The sequence below is a fragment of the Sus scrofa genome, chromosome X (assembly GCF_054392235.1).
Source record: "Sus scrofa isolate SSC_HxYL_T2T_F1_AM1 chromosome X, Sscrofa_HxYL_maternal_Yorkshire_Landrace_v2.0, whole genome shotgun sequence".
NCBI classification, from domain to species: Eukaryota; Metazoa; Chordata; class Mammalia; order Artiodactyla; family Suidae; genus Sus; species Sus scrofa.
Window position 1 is genome coordinate 111750275 of NC_139401.1, and position 15160 is coordinate 111765434.

A 15160-nucleotide genomic window follows, 5' to 3' on the forward strand; every position below is an offset into this window, starting at 1 on the left:
CACTGAGAAAAGCCTGGGATCGAACCCGCAACCTCATGGTTCCTAGTTGGATTTGTTTCTACTGCACCGTGATGGGAACTCCCAGATTGACAAAAATTTAAAAGTCTTGACAGCACTATTAGATATATAGAAACACACCCACCCACAGATAGGTTGGTTGCTGGTGGAAGTGCAAATTGGTATAACCTTGGAGTGTTCTCTCGTGGTGCAGCAGGTTAAGGATCTGGCATTGTCACTGTAGTGGCTTGGGCTGCTGGTGTGGTGCAGGTTAGATCTCTGGCCCAGGAACTTCTGCATGCTGGGGGTGTGACCAAATAAACAAACAAAAACCCCAAACACCCAAATTGGTATAACCTTTGCGTATGGAGGATGAATTTGTTAAAATTACAAATGCATGTGGCTTTTGGCCAAAATCTTCAATTATGTGCCAGTTGGTATGAGGGACAGATTATGTGTTGTTAATTGACTAAAATGACCAGAACAACATGGAATTAAATATTGTTCATGTGGCTAAAACAGATAGTTTTGGTGTTCCAGTGTAGATGTTGAAGAAATTAATTGGAAGAAAGCATTTGGGTGGTGGGCGGTGGTGGGGGGATAGCAGTGATGGACACAGATTTAAAAATTTTTTGTTAAGATATCATTTACATAAAGTCCGAGTCACTCTTTTTAGTGTACAGTTCTGTGAATTTTGGCAAATGTATATAGTTGTGTAAACGTCATCACCCCAAGATATATTAGAGTTTCAATACCCCCCTGCCAAATCCCCTCCAATGCTCCTTGGTGTAGTCAGTCTTTCTCCCCAGTCTCAGCCCCTGGTAACCACTGATCCATTTTCCATCCGTAGGTTGTTGTTTTTTTTTTTTTTTTTTTTTTTTGGCTTTTCCAGACTGTTATATAAATAGAATCACACAATAAGTAGCCTACTGAGTTTGGCTGCTTTCACTTAGCAGAATGCATTTGAAATTCAGGCAGCTTGTGTATATCAGAAGTTTGGTCTTTTTTTACTACTCAGTAGTATTTTATTGTATGGCTGTAACATAATTTTTGCTTATCCATTCACCAGTTGAAGGCATTTGGATTGCTTTCCACCTCTTGGTGGTTACAAATAAAGACACCTAATTTTATAATTTAAGGTTTTTACATTTGAATCTAGCATTCATTTTGACTTAATTTTTGCATATGGTACAAGGTAATGATTAAGGACCTTTTTTAAACTTATTTTTTATTTTTTTATTTTTTTGCTTGCCCCCGTGGCATAGCAAGTTGCCCAGCCAGGGATTAGATCTGAGCTGAAGCTTCAGTCTACACTACAGCTGCAGCAATGCTAGATCTTTAACCCATTGTGCCTGGCCAGGGATAGAACCAGCGCCTCCCCAGAGATAGGTCGGATCATTAACCCACTTGGCCAGGTTAGGAACTCCCTAAGGAATTTTTTTGACATACGAATATACATTTGAAAAGAAATCTTTATTCATTGAAGTGCCTTGGTACCTTTGTCAAAAACTAAATGAGCATATGTGTGTGGGTCTGTGTCAGGTCTCTATTTCATTGATCTGTCGTAATCACCATTCTCAAAGCCTTGACTACCATAGCTTTATAATAAGCCTTGATGTAGTATATAGTCTGAGCCCTTCGAATTTGTTCTTTTTCAAAATTGTTTTGGCTGTTCTTTTTTTTTTTTTTTTTTTCCTTTCTTTTTTTTTCCCTTGTCTTTTAGGGCTGCACTGGCGGCATTTTGAAGGTTCCCAGACTAGGGCTCAGATGGGAGCTGTAGCCAGCCTATGCCAGAGCCAGAGCAATGTGGGATCTGAGCTGCATCTGCAGCCTACACCACAGCTCACGGCAATGCCAGACCCTTAACCCACTGAGCAAGGCCAGGGATCTAGCCTGAGTCCTCATGGATGCTAATCAGGTTCGTTAACCACTGAGCCATGACGGGAACTCCAACGCAGTTAGATTCTTAACCCACTGCAGCACAGTGGGGACTCCACAGTTCTTTCTTGCAAGTATCATACTGATCAAAACAATTTGTTGTTAACATTTATATTTAATGCCAGACCTAACAGATTGTCAGTTGTGTTGATGATATCTCTTTTGGTGAGAAAGTTGAATCTGCCACATAGACTCCTGAACAATTTCATGATCTACAAGGTAAGATCAGTATAAATTAGTAGTGAGGTATGTTCACTAGTAAATGTTAATGATTATATAGCGAATTCAGCAATGGAGAAACTCTACTTGTTGTTCTGTAACTTTGGACAGAAAAAGAGACAGATGAAATATATAGTTGAACATAGAGTTCATTGTTATTGCTAGCCAAAGCAGGTGGTACAGGACTAACCTGTGGAGTTGGGGGGCATAATGAAGTAAAACTTGTAAGTAAAACAACATGAGTGGCATATTTGGTAAACATTAGCAGAGTAATTTATAAGAAGCAGTTGGAGGAGAAAACTTTTTCTTTTTTCTTTCTTTCTTTTTTTTTTTTTTTAAATTTTAGGGCCAAAGTTTTGGCTAATGTAAGTTCCTAGGCTAGGGGTTGAATAGGAGCTACAGCTGCCGGCCTCCGCTTACAGCCACAGCAATGCCAGATCGAAGCTGTGTCTGCGACCTATATACCAGAGCTCAAGGCAATGCCAGATCCCTGACCCACTGAGCGAGGTCAGGGATTGAACCTGCATCCTCACGGATACTAGTTGGGCTCATTTCTGCTGAGCCACAATGGGAACTCCCTTTTTCTTATTTGGAGTTTATTAATCAGGAAAACCAAGCATAATCACTGATGGTAGAGAGAGAGACTGCTTTTCATAATGAAAAGACCATTTTGGGCAGTTTTATTAAAGTAATAATAATCATAAAATAAGATGGGAGATACTTGCATATGAAGGATCTCATATATATATATATATATATATATAAAGAATACTTTTTTTGGCTGTAGCCTTGGATGTGGAAGTTCCTGGGCCAGGGATAAAACCCACGCCACAGTAGCAATCAGAGCTGCTTTAGTGATGCCGGATTCTTAACTGTCTGCACACAAGAAAACTCCAACCTCATATATATTATTCTCAAATTTTGCTGCATTATTTGGCTGAAACCTTTTTGTGAATAGATGAGTACAAGAATTTTCTAGTTGAGAAATCAGAAATTCTTTCCTAACTAATGACTTAGCAGATAAATCATTGGTACGAGAAACTGTCTTAAAAGCATAGTAACTGTGGAATTCCCATTGTGGCACAGTGGTTAACGAATCTGACTAGGAACCATGAGGTTGAGGGTTCTATCCCTGGCCTCACTCAGTGGGTTGAGAATCCGGTGTTGCCGTGAGCTGTGGTGTAGACTTGGATCCGAGTTGCTTCGGCTCCGGCGTAGACCGGTGGCTACAGCTCCGATTATACCCCTAGCGTAGGAACCTCCATATGCCATGGGAGTGGCTCTAGAAAAGGCAAAAAGCCAAAAAAAAAAAAAAAGCATAGTAACCATAAACCTCTCCAACTTAAGATAGTAGTTTCAAGTTCTCTGCTGCAGAAGTGTATTTGACACATAGAAATATTAGTTCTGTTATATACTTGCTTTAATAATATATTGGTCTTAATATTAAATGTTTACCGAATCATTATTTTTGCTTCCTTAACATTTAGATAATCCTTTTGAGGATGTTTTATAGGATGCTTTAATATATTCATGGTGGTTTAGAAATAAGGTAGTTTTTTGTTATCAGTTGCTCTAGGAAAGTTTAAAAATTCCTGTCATCTTGGATGGATTCAGAGTTGGTCTGTTTTCTCCCCATTTCACCATTGGATGGCCTTCTAAGGTGGATGTGTAGCTGTATAGAGGTGCTGAAAATGGAATAGGTTACAGGGCAAAATATGAGGGCCCCTCATAATATTTAGTATCACTAATCTAACTGCATATATGTAAATTCCGATATCTCTTCTTTGGGTTGTCTTTATTATGTAAGCTAATAATTACCCTAGTCCAAGTTTAATGGAATCACACTACATTTTAGGGATCAGTAACTCTTAATTCCTAGTATCATCACATGATGCTATTCCAGCATGGTAACCCTTGACTGCAGCTTGCCTGAATAAGTGCTGAAAGGTTCTTGTTGCTTTTTTTTCCTGCTTTAAATAGTGTTCTGTTCTCTTGTGGGTAACTCAAAGACTTGTACCGTCAGATTTTGAACAAGGGAGAGAAATGTTGAACATTTATTAAATGGTTTTAATGATAGTTTTCATGGCGACGAACTTAAAAAACATAGCTGAGACTGGCTTGCTTTGTACAACCAAGTGCTTCCACTTCCTCCTTTTTAAAATTTTTTATTTTTTATTTATTTATTTATTTCTTTTCTAGGGCCGCACCCACGGCATATGGAGGTTCCCAGGCTAGGGGTGGAATTGGAACTACAACTGCCGGCCTACACCAGAGCCACAGCAACGCCAGATCCAAGCCGAAACTTCGACTTACACCACAGCTCACAGCAACACCGGATCCTTAACCCACTGAGCAAGGGCAGGGATCAAACCTGCAACCAACTACTGGTTCCTAGTCGGATTCGCTAACCACTGAGCCATGATGGGGATGCCTCCTTTTCTTTTTTTTTTTTTGAAGTCAGGTTTTCTTTGTCATAAAGACAAGCTACAGTTCCTTTTTACCTTGTAAATAGGATACCAAAAAGTCTGTTTGTCAAAGTATTTTCAGTGTAGGTATCAATTGTCAGTATCTTTTTTTTTTTTTTTGTCTTTTTGCTTTTTCTAGGGCCGCTCCTGCGGCATATGGAGGTTCCCAGGCTAGGGGTCAAATTGGAGCTGTAGCCACCGGCCTATGCCAGAGCCACAGCAACGCGGGATCCCAGCCGCGTCTGCAACCTGCACCACAGCTCACGGCAATGCCAGATCCTTAACCCACTGAGCAAGGCCAGGAATTGAACCCACAACCTCATGGTTCCTAGTCGGATTCGTTAACCACTGTGCCACGATGGGAACTCCTAGTATCTTAATTTATAAAACTACATTTCTATAGAAAGTGTTCTCAAGTGATTGGTAAAATCTTGTGATTATTCGATACAAGAGAAACTTGTTTAATGAAAGGGTTATATTTTTTTTATTGTGGTAAAAATATAAAATTTATAGTTTTAACCATTATTAAGTTCAGCAGTGTTAAGTAAAATGACATTGCTGTGAAACTGATCTCCAGAACTTTTTCTCTTACAATTCTGAAACTCTACTCATTAAACAATACCTCCCCCTTCCTGTCCCTCCTCCGCCCCCAAACTGGTAACCACCATTCATTCTACTTTCTGTTTCTATGAATTTGATACCTTAATATCTCATGTAAATGGGATCATACTGTATTTGTTTTTTTTGTGACTAACTGGCTTATTTAATTTACAATAATGTCTTGAAGATTGATCCATGTTGTAGCATGTGACAGGACTTCTTTTTTTTTTTTTTTTGTCTTTTTCCTATTTCTTGGGCCGCCCCTGCGGCATATGGAGGTTCCCAGGCTAGGGGTCGAATCAGACCCAGAGCCACAGCAACTCGGGATCCGAGCCTCGTCTGCAACCTACACCACAGCTCACGGCAACGCCGGATCGTTAACCCACTGAGCAAGGGCAGGGACCTAACCCGCAACCTCATGGTTCCTAGTCGGATTCGTTAACCACTGCGCCATAAGGGAACTCCTTTTTTTTTTTGTTTGTTTTTGTTTTTTTGTTTTTTTGTTGGACTTCTTCTTAAGGATGAATAATACTCCATTGTATGTATATGCCATATTCTTTTTATTCTTTGAGCAGTTGATGGACATGTGGGCTGCTTCCACCTCTTGGATATCGTGAACATGCTGCTATGAATGTGGGTGTGCAGACATTTATTGGAGACCTAGCTTTCAAATGTTTGGGATATATACCTGGAAGTAGAGATTTGTTGGATTATATGGCAATTCTATTTAAAAATTTTTGAGGTACTTCCATACTGTTTTCCATAGCATTTGCGCAAGTCCTACCAACAGTGCACAAGTGTTCAAGTTTTTCCATATCCTTGCAGGCACTTGTTATTAGGTCTTTTTTAGTCTAGCCATTTCAGAGGGTTTGAAGTGTCCTTTCTCTCTCTCTCTCTCTCTTTTTTTTTTTTTTTTTTTTGCCTTTTAGGGCTGCACCCATGGTATATGGAAGTTCCCAGGCTAGGGGTCAAATTGGAGCTACAGCTGCCAGCCACAGCCATGCCAACTCTGAGCCACATCTGTGACCTATACCACAGCTCATGGCAATGCCGGATCCTTAACCCACTAGCAAGGCCAGGGATCTAACCTGCATCCTCATGGATTCTAGTTGGATTTGTTTCCTCTGTGCTACAGTGGGAACTCCCTGAAGTGGTATTTCATTGTAGTTTTTATTTGGTTTTGACTTAAGTTGTTTGTCTTAACCTTATTTGCATTATTTGTTTTTTGTTGTTGCTGTTGACTTGTAGGAATTTTTTGTATGTTCTAGATATTAACCTCTTAACAGATATGATTTGCAAGTATTTTCTCCTGTAGGTTGCCTTTTCACTTTGTTGATTGTATCCTTTCATGTGTAAAAGTTTTGATGTAGTCTCCTTTGTCTATATGTGCTTTTGGTTTCCTATCCAAATCATTGCCAAGTCTAATGTTATGAAGCTTTTCCCTGTTTTCTTATAGTTTTATAGTTTTAGGCCCTACACTTAGATCTTTAATCCATTTTGAATTAATTTTTGTGTATGATATGAGACAATGAATGATCCAACTTCCTTCTTTTGCTTGTGGATATCCAGTTTTTGCATACCTTTTTTTTTTCCTTTTTAGGGCCACACACATGGCATATGAAAGTTCCCAGGCTAGGGGTTGAATCAGGGCTGCAGCTGCTAGCCTACGCCACAGCCACTGCAATGCCAGATCCAAGCCGCGTCTGTGACTTACACTGCAGCTTGCAGCAACGCTGGATCCTTAACCCACTGAGGGGGGCCAGGGGTCGAACCCACATCCTCATGGACACTAGTCAGGTTCCTTTCTGCTGAACCACGGTGGGAACTCCACAGCACCATTTTATGAAGAGAAATGCCATTGGATGGTCTTGGCACCTTTGTCCAAAATCATTTGAATGTGTATTCAAGTGTTTGTTTCTGGTCTTTCTGTTATATTTCATTGCTCTGTATGTCTACCTTTGTGCCAGTATTGTACATATGTTTTGAAGTTAGGAAGTGTTTCATCCAAGTTTGTTCCCTTTTTTTTTTCTAATTTGTTTTGGTTATTTGGAGACCCTTGAATTTTATGATTAATTTTTTGTTTCTACAAAAAAAAAAAAGAAGCTTTTGGGATTTTGATAGGGATTGCTTTGAATCTGTATATTGCTTTAGGTAGTATGGACATCTTAATATTAATCATTCCAATTCCTGGACATGGAATGTCTTTCCATTTATTTGTGTCTTCTTTAATTTCATTTAGCAGTATCTTTTTTTTTTTTTTTTTTGTCTTTTTGCCATTTCTTGGGCGGCTCCCACGGTATATGGAGGTTCCCAGGCTAGGGGTCCAATCTGAGCTGTAGCTGCCGGCCTACGCCAGAGCCACTGCAACGCAGGATCCGAGCCGCGTCTGCAACCTACACCACAGCTCACAGCAACACCAGATCCTTAACCCACTGAGTGAGGCCAGGGATCGAACCCGTAACCTCATGGTTCCTAGTCGGATTTGTTAACCACTGAGCCACGACAGGAACTCCCATTTAGCAGTACCTTAAAATTTTCAAGTGTATAAGCCTTCTACCTTGTTGGTTAGGTTTATTCCTAAATACTCTTTTTGGTGCTATTGTAAATGGAATGGCTTTCTTGATTTCCTTTTTGGATTGTTCATTTTTAGTGTATAGAAGCACAACTGACTTTTGTGTGTTGATTTTATATCCTGCAGCTTTGCTGAATTAGTTTATTCTAACAGGTATTTTTTTTGTGGGAGTGAGATCTTTAGGGTTTTCTACGTGTAAGAATATATCATCTGTGAACAGAGATAATTTTACTTCTTCTGATATGGATGGCTTTTGTTTATTTTTGTCTTTTTTTTTTTTTTTTTTTGCTGCACCCATGGCATGTGAAAGTTCCTGGGCTAGAGATTGAATCTAAGCCACAGCTGTGACCTACACAGCAGTTGTGGCAACATAGGATCCTTAACTCATTGTGCTGGGCCAGAGATCAAACTGCCCTGCCACAGAGATAGGCTGGATCATTAACCCACTGCACCATAATGGGAACTCCCTCTTTCTTTTTCTTACCTAATTGTTTTGGATAGGATTTCCAATACCATGTTGAATAGAAGTGGAGAGAGAGGGCATCATTCCCTTGTTCCTGATCTTAGAGGGAAAATGTTTAGTCTTTTACCATTCAGTATGATATTAGCTGTGGGCTTTTCATAAGTGTTCATTATGTTGAGGAACTTGCCGTCATTGTCTGGTTTGTTGGTGTTTTTATCATGAAAAAGTGCTGAATTTTATATTTATCAAATACTTTTTCAGCATCAGTTGAGCTGATCATGAGGGGTATTTGCCCTTCATTCTGTTAATATGGTAATTACAGTGATTGATTTTAATGTGCTGAACCAGCCCTACATTTCAGGAATAAATCCTACTTTGGTCATGGTGTATAATACTTTTAATGTGCTGTTGAATTTGATTTGCTAGTATTTTGTTGAGGATTTTTGTATCAGTGCTCAACAGGGATATTGGTGTGTAGTTTTTTTTGTTAATGTCATCATCTGGCTTTAATTTTTTAAAGTAATATACATATTTTAGTTTTTATATTGGAAAGCTTAAGTTTCGAGAGAATTAAAATTTTGGAGTACACCATATGTGTGACTCATGTCAGAATGTCATTGTCATTGTGTAGAATTACCAACCTTTTAGATTTGAAATAAGAAATAGGAAGTACCTATACTTTATTCATAAACTTCATTGTGGAAACGTATTTGATTTTGAAACTTGAATATGAATATAATTCAAGCCTATGAATTGCGTACTGTAGATGTTAGTAGGAAGGTGAGTGGTTTATATTGAGTGGATGTTAATGCTAGATGTTTTAATAAGGTGTTACCTAATCAGAAGTGGAAGGTGTGAAAAAAAATATGTAGCATGTATATTGCATTTGTTGTCATAATAAAATGAACAAAAAATACTGTGCTTAATTTTAAATTTTATTTTATCTTAAATTTTATTTTTGCAATTTTAAATTTTAGATGAAAATTTGCCATTATCTATAAAGTGGTTTATTTTACACTTTGGTTTTCTTGTTTATTAACTGAATTGTATCTGCAGTTGTATCTCCATTTTCATGTGAATTACTAATAAAAACTCAAGGGTTTATTTAGATATGTTTTACTGCCTTGAATAAAAATAAATGTGAACGTTTTTGATGTGATCAATCTGAGAATATATGAAATAAAAATTCAAATTTCCCTTGAAATCTGGGCAGGATTATCTGGTCTTAATCTATTTTGTTAGGAAATCTGCCTTGATAATTTGCTATTGCTTGAAATCTACCAGTGAGCTGGTGATGCCCAGTGTGAAGTGGTTCGATGGTAATAATGCTCTGTGTTTATATAATGCTGTATACCATTTATGAGTATTAACACAAGAAATTAGCTTATTGTTGTAAATTTGGTTTTCAGTTCCAGGTATTCCTTTATACCAGCTAATTTGGTCTCACCTCCAAAATGTTGAAAGCCACTATACCCAGTAGTAATTATTGCTGTTTACTCATGTGTTAACATACAGAAAGTTATGTTGTGTCATTTTCTGTAAATTAGTATAGAAAGGTAAATGCAGAGTATGATATTCAAGTGTAAGTGGGATGGAGAGTGAGAATTGACAGTACTTTAAAAATGATTCATGATTTAGCTGTTGACCTTGAAGACTGAGGTATTTTTTTAAGGTGAAAGTATATGATAAAACAAATATTTACCTGTTTTGATGTTTATCTTGTGATAGGGCCAGATAATATCTACTCAACTGCAGCTTGTTAGGGCAAACTGGGGAATTAGCAGAGTTGGAATTAGCTGATATGTATCCCCTATATATCAGGTATCCAGTATCTAGCAGCAGTCAGTGCCAGTATGATAGACAGATGAGAGGAGGACAGTATTGTGACATTTAGATTAGGGCAACTAGAGTGACACAGGGAGACTAAACTCACGTTTAGGGGCAGGATTCCAGTTCTTGGGATGGAGCTGGTAGATATATTACAGCAAGAACAAGGCAGAGTGGCATAGGGTACAACTGAGTGCAGAACGATAGAGTAGTGGGTCTGCAGGAATAAGGCAGAAACCTTTTCTTATTTCCCCACTCCATGCTCCCCCCCAACCCCCACAAATGGTAGCATTCATTTGTTGTGAAGTTCATGATGATGTGCTTGCTTTTCTGCAGAAATCAGAACTGATGGTCAAGAACTAGGGCAAACTGAGTATGTAAGTTGGGCCATGTGATCCTGATTGTAGTTAGGCCTTCAGTCACATTTGGAGAATATTGGGGAATGTGGGTAGACAAGGAAATGAGGAAGATTGCTGAGCATCTACTATCGTACACTTAAAAATAGGAGGGGAACAGGTGGATGTTTCTAGTTCTATCTGGCTTTAGTTTCTGGCAGTGTATAGTGATGCCAAATCTGTGTAGGCTGCCCGAGCTTGCTTCCTCCCCTCTTCCTGAAAGGAAAAGTTGTTTTTGAAGTGTTGTGGCATTAGGTGTGTCCACTTTGTCTCTTAATTATTTTAGGAAGTTTTTTTTTTCTTTTACTTTTGGCTTCCCCTTCCTTCTGTATGTTAACTAAGTTTGTAAGGGCAGGTGTTTGACCTTTCCTATAGTTTGGAAATGTAGATCGCATTATTTTGTAAAAATTTTATTGTAGTATAGTTGATTTGCAATGTTGTGTTAATCTCTGCTCTACAGCAAAGTGACTCAGTTATTTATATTTGTATTCTTTTTTTTTTTTTTTTTTTTTTTTAAATGGCTGCACCTGCAGCGTGGGGAAATTTCCAGGCCAGGAGTTGAATTGAAGCTGCAGCTGTGGCCTGTGCCACAGACGCAGCAACACTGGATCCGAGCTGGATCTGTGACCCGTGTCACCGGATCCTTACCCCACTGAGCAAGGCCTGGGATTAAACCTGTAAGCAAACAGAGACAATTTTGGGTCCTTAACCCTCTGAGCCACAATAGGAACTCATAGGTAGTTCCTATTGTTATGTGTTTGTATGATAATGATGGTGGCATTTTAGAAGGGTATATACATTTCCAAGATAAGATCCTTATAGATAGAAGAATGTAAGATAAGGGGGTGGCATGTGATATATGTGCTGAATTTGCTAGCTTTTAGCAGTTGAAGATTTCTGCAGTTTAAGGGAAAGAATAAACACATCAGCTATAGTATGTGCTCTCTTCACACCCCAATAACACATGGGTTCTGAGGGGCCTTTTGCAGCTTTTTATTTTCTATCTTGAGACCACTTGGGATTGAATTAAAGAAACTTTGAAACAATCCTTCTTTTATAAAAAGAAAAACTGGTCGTTTTTTGTGTATTTTCACTTTTTTGGAGGTAATTTTAATCAAGTCATTGGGAGTTAAGGATGCAAGCATAATTATATATATTTAATATGTATTTGTGTTTATATGCTACAGTAGTAGGTATCCAATAGATTTTCAGAAATGGAAGAACAAAATTTTTTGTTACTGAATTAATTTAGCTTGAGAATCTAAACTGATTAACAGGCCCTAAACATATATTCATTATAGATAACTTTAAAAGTTATGGTGATCAAGTTTCAGCGTTTAGATCTCTGTTTATATCAAAAGCAGTATTGCTGAGAGTGTTTACTTGAACGTGTAGAATTAAAATAATCACCTATCACTTTTTAATCCAAAAATTATATATGAATGCATTTAATCTTTAATAGCAGTGTATTTATTATACACTTGAACTTAAGAAAGTGCTTTTACTTTATATTATTCAACCTATCAACAAATGCGTTTGCTTAGTTTTCAGTAAGGAAAAGCAGAGGCTAGTTGTTATTGGATGTTTTTTTCCCAAAAGGAAAATAGTTATTGAGAATTAAATTTCACTTCTATGCTTTATCCTCCAATACTGTTGGAATGTTAAGCCTTTTATAGTAGTTAAAGAGAATTGGTACAAATGCTAAAAAAAATCTCACTTTTTCCTTGATACTAGGTGAGAGCTCCACCTTGTGATCTTTGAGCATATTTCTTAAAAAATTAATAACCTACAGTAGTCCAGAAATGAGGTGTTGAGTTTGATTATTAAACTTACACTTTTATTTGAGCATTATATACTCTTAAAGTTTTGGGTTTTCTAATTAGGTCAAATGGTATTAAAGTACATTTAAAAATCTCGTTTGTAAATTTTTTAATGAAAATCTTTGGGGGAAGCAAATTGTATGTATATACAGCTGTAGACATTTAAAAAGGGAAAGTGCTCAGTTCTTCCTGCAGGCAAAGTTTATATTCTTTTTTTTTTTTTTAATTTGGCTACACCTGTGGCACAGCTGCAGCAACACTGGATCCTTAACCCACTATACCACACCAGAACATCCTAAAATTTGTATTCCTTTTTTTGGGGGGGGGGTCTTTCTAGGGCCACACCCTATGGAGGTTCACAGGCTAGGGGTCAAATCAGAGCTGTAGCTGCCGGCCTATACCACAGCCACATATGCAACTTACACCACAGCTCAAGGCAACCCAGATCCTTTACCCACTGAGTGAGGCCAGGGATCAAACTTGAGTCCTCATGAACACTAGTCAGATTTGTTTCCACTGAGCCATGAGGGGAACTCTGTAAAATTTGCGGTTTTAAAGAAAAAAGAAAAAAGAAATGCTAACTTGCCCATTGTTTCCCCCTCACTTTAAATTACAAAGCAGCTGGCACAGTGGTTAATCCCGACTAGGAACCATGAGGTTGCAGACCTTGCTCAGTGGGTTAAGGATCCGGCATTGCCGTGAGCTGTGGTGTAGGTTGCAGATGTGGCTGGGATCCCGCGTTACTGTGGCTCTGGCGTAGGCCGACGGCAACAGCTCCGATTTGACCCCTAGCCTGGGAGCCTCCATATGCTGCAGGAGCGGCCCTAGAAAAGGCAAAAAGACAATAAATAAATAAATAAACAAAAAATAAATAACAAAGCAACTTAAATATATATAATTTTTTTTTGAACTATGAAGAACTGTTTTGGTGGCAAATTGGTTAGAGAATGATAATAATAGTAAAAACTCAAGATACATAGAATTTAATATTATGTTTAATAATACATGACAATAGAGGTAGTTGTCTTCTAGAAATAAATATATTTTCACATTTATTGTTATAAGTAGTTTCGTAAGAGCAAGGATCATTGCTCTCCTGTTCACCACTGTATGCCTAGTGAACAGGAGAGCAATGCCTCCTGTTCACTGGTGCCTACCACTGCATTTGGCACATGGTAGATACTTGGTTGGGTAGATTTTTAATATTTAGAAACTTTTAAAAACAGATGTTTTACTGGCATAGGCAGTTGGATAGTTCAGTAGTTTTTAATAAGTCTATCAGACCTTGGTATGATATTTCTTTTTAAAATACAGACATCTTGCCTGGGAGATTCTCATCCTTATCAATTCTGTTTTTCTTTTGTGTTTGCTTTGGTTTCTAATTACAAATACAAGTTAGCTAGCCTTATACTGAGCAACATAATTTGACCTGGCAAGATTTCTTATACACTGGAATTTAATTTTTTGCTATTTGGAAGAATGTGTATCACATAATACCTATTTTATATTTAGTGCTCTTGGCTTTTCAGAGCTGATTCATTCTTTATGCCACTTAAGAGAATACGTTGGAGTCTGCTTTAAAAATACTTAAAAGAAACACTTAAAGAATACTTTAAAGTCTGCATAAAAGCTATATATTTAAGGAATGTACCAAGTTTGGTTTTATAAAATCCTTAGGAGAGGGAACAGGTAGGCAGAGAGACACAGCAAGTGCTTTGTTTCCATCTTGCCATCTAGATGACCTGATGTGTTGATTAGGACTTACTAGCTCTATATCTTTCCAGCTCCCTTAAAAAATAGTTTATCTTTTAAAAATAAGTTTGGATTCTTGGGAGGCTGGAGTGTGTCTTACATGTGATGGCAAGTTTCAGAACTCTGGTGTACTACTTAGATAATTCCTTAGGTTGCACTAAGAATAAAACCAGATTAACAGTAGCTTTGGAGGGAAACAATCCTGGGACCATGATTTAGTGTGAGAAGACCATACTATCAGTCATATCTAAATAAAGATTTTAGGAGTTCCGTTGTGGCCCAGGGGAAATGAACTGAGTAGTAACCATGAAGACGCAGGTTCTATCCCTGGTCTTACTTGGTGGGTTAAGGATCTGGTGTTGCCATGAGCTGTGGTGTAGATCTCGTATGTAACTTGGATCAGGCGTGACTGTGGCTGTGGCGGAGCCTAGCTGCTACAGCTCTGATTTACCTTCTAGTCTGGAAATGTCCATATGCCACAGGTGTGACCCTAAAAAGAGCAAAATAAATAAATAAAGATTTTATAGTATGAGTACTCTTCGGAAAAAAGATAAACTCAGAGTGGTGGTATAGATAATCCTTGATTACGGCTTAATTTGTGTATTTGTTATTCTTGTTTCTCCTCTTCATTATTTTGCTATTCATAGTAACTTAATTAGAGTGAGCAAGGAAATGTAGTGTTTTGAACTTTTGTATATTGATTATATATTAGCAGTCATTTATGTTTTTTAGAGGTTTAAAATTAATGGAAAATTTGATAAGTTTCTTCTGTGTCTACTCTGCTGGAAGAGATCATTAGAAGTTCATCAGTATGTGACATTTTAACATTTATTATTAATTGGATATGTTTAGTCTTTAGGTGGCCACCAAGTATGAGACTTACTTCGAAATAAAAGCATAAAATTATAGCAGAAAGTTATACATAATAAGAGCTTCAGGCCCAGCATGTTTTTTCTTTTTCGTTATAGACTGGTCATTTGCTTTTAAATCACTCTCTTGTTTAGGAACTGCATCTTCCTATAGCCGGATTTAAACTTACTTTGGTCACACATGACATTATTCTGCTGTCCATATGACTTTATTGGTATTTAAATTGATTGTAAGTTCTTTGA

The 15160-nt window shown here is 37.8% G+C and overlaps 1 protein-coding gene across 14 annotated transcripts in view; it reads left to right on the plus strand.

Annotated features, from left to right (window-relative positions):
• The window catches only part of STAG2 (STAG2 cohesin complex component), a 140124-nt gene that overhangs the window by 31970 nt on the left and 92994 nt on the right, over positions 1–15160 (plus strand). The gene's annotated exons all lie outside the window — the stretch shown is intronic.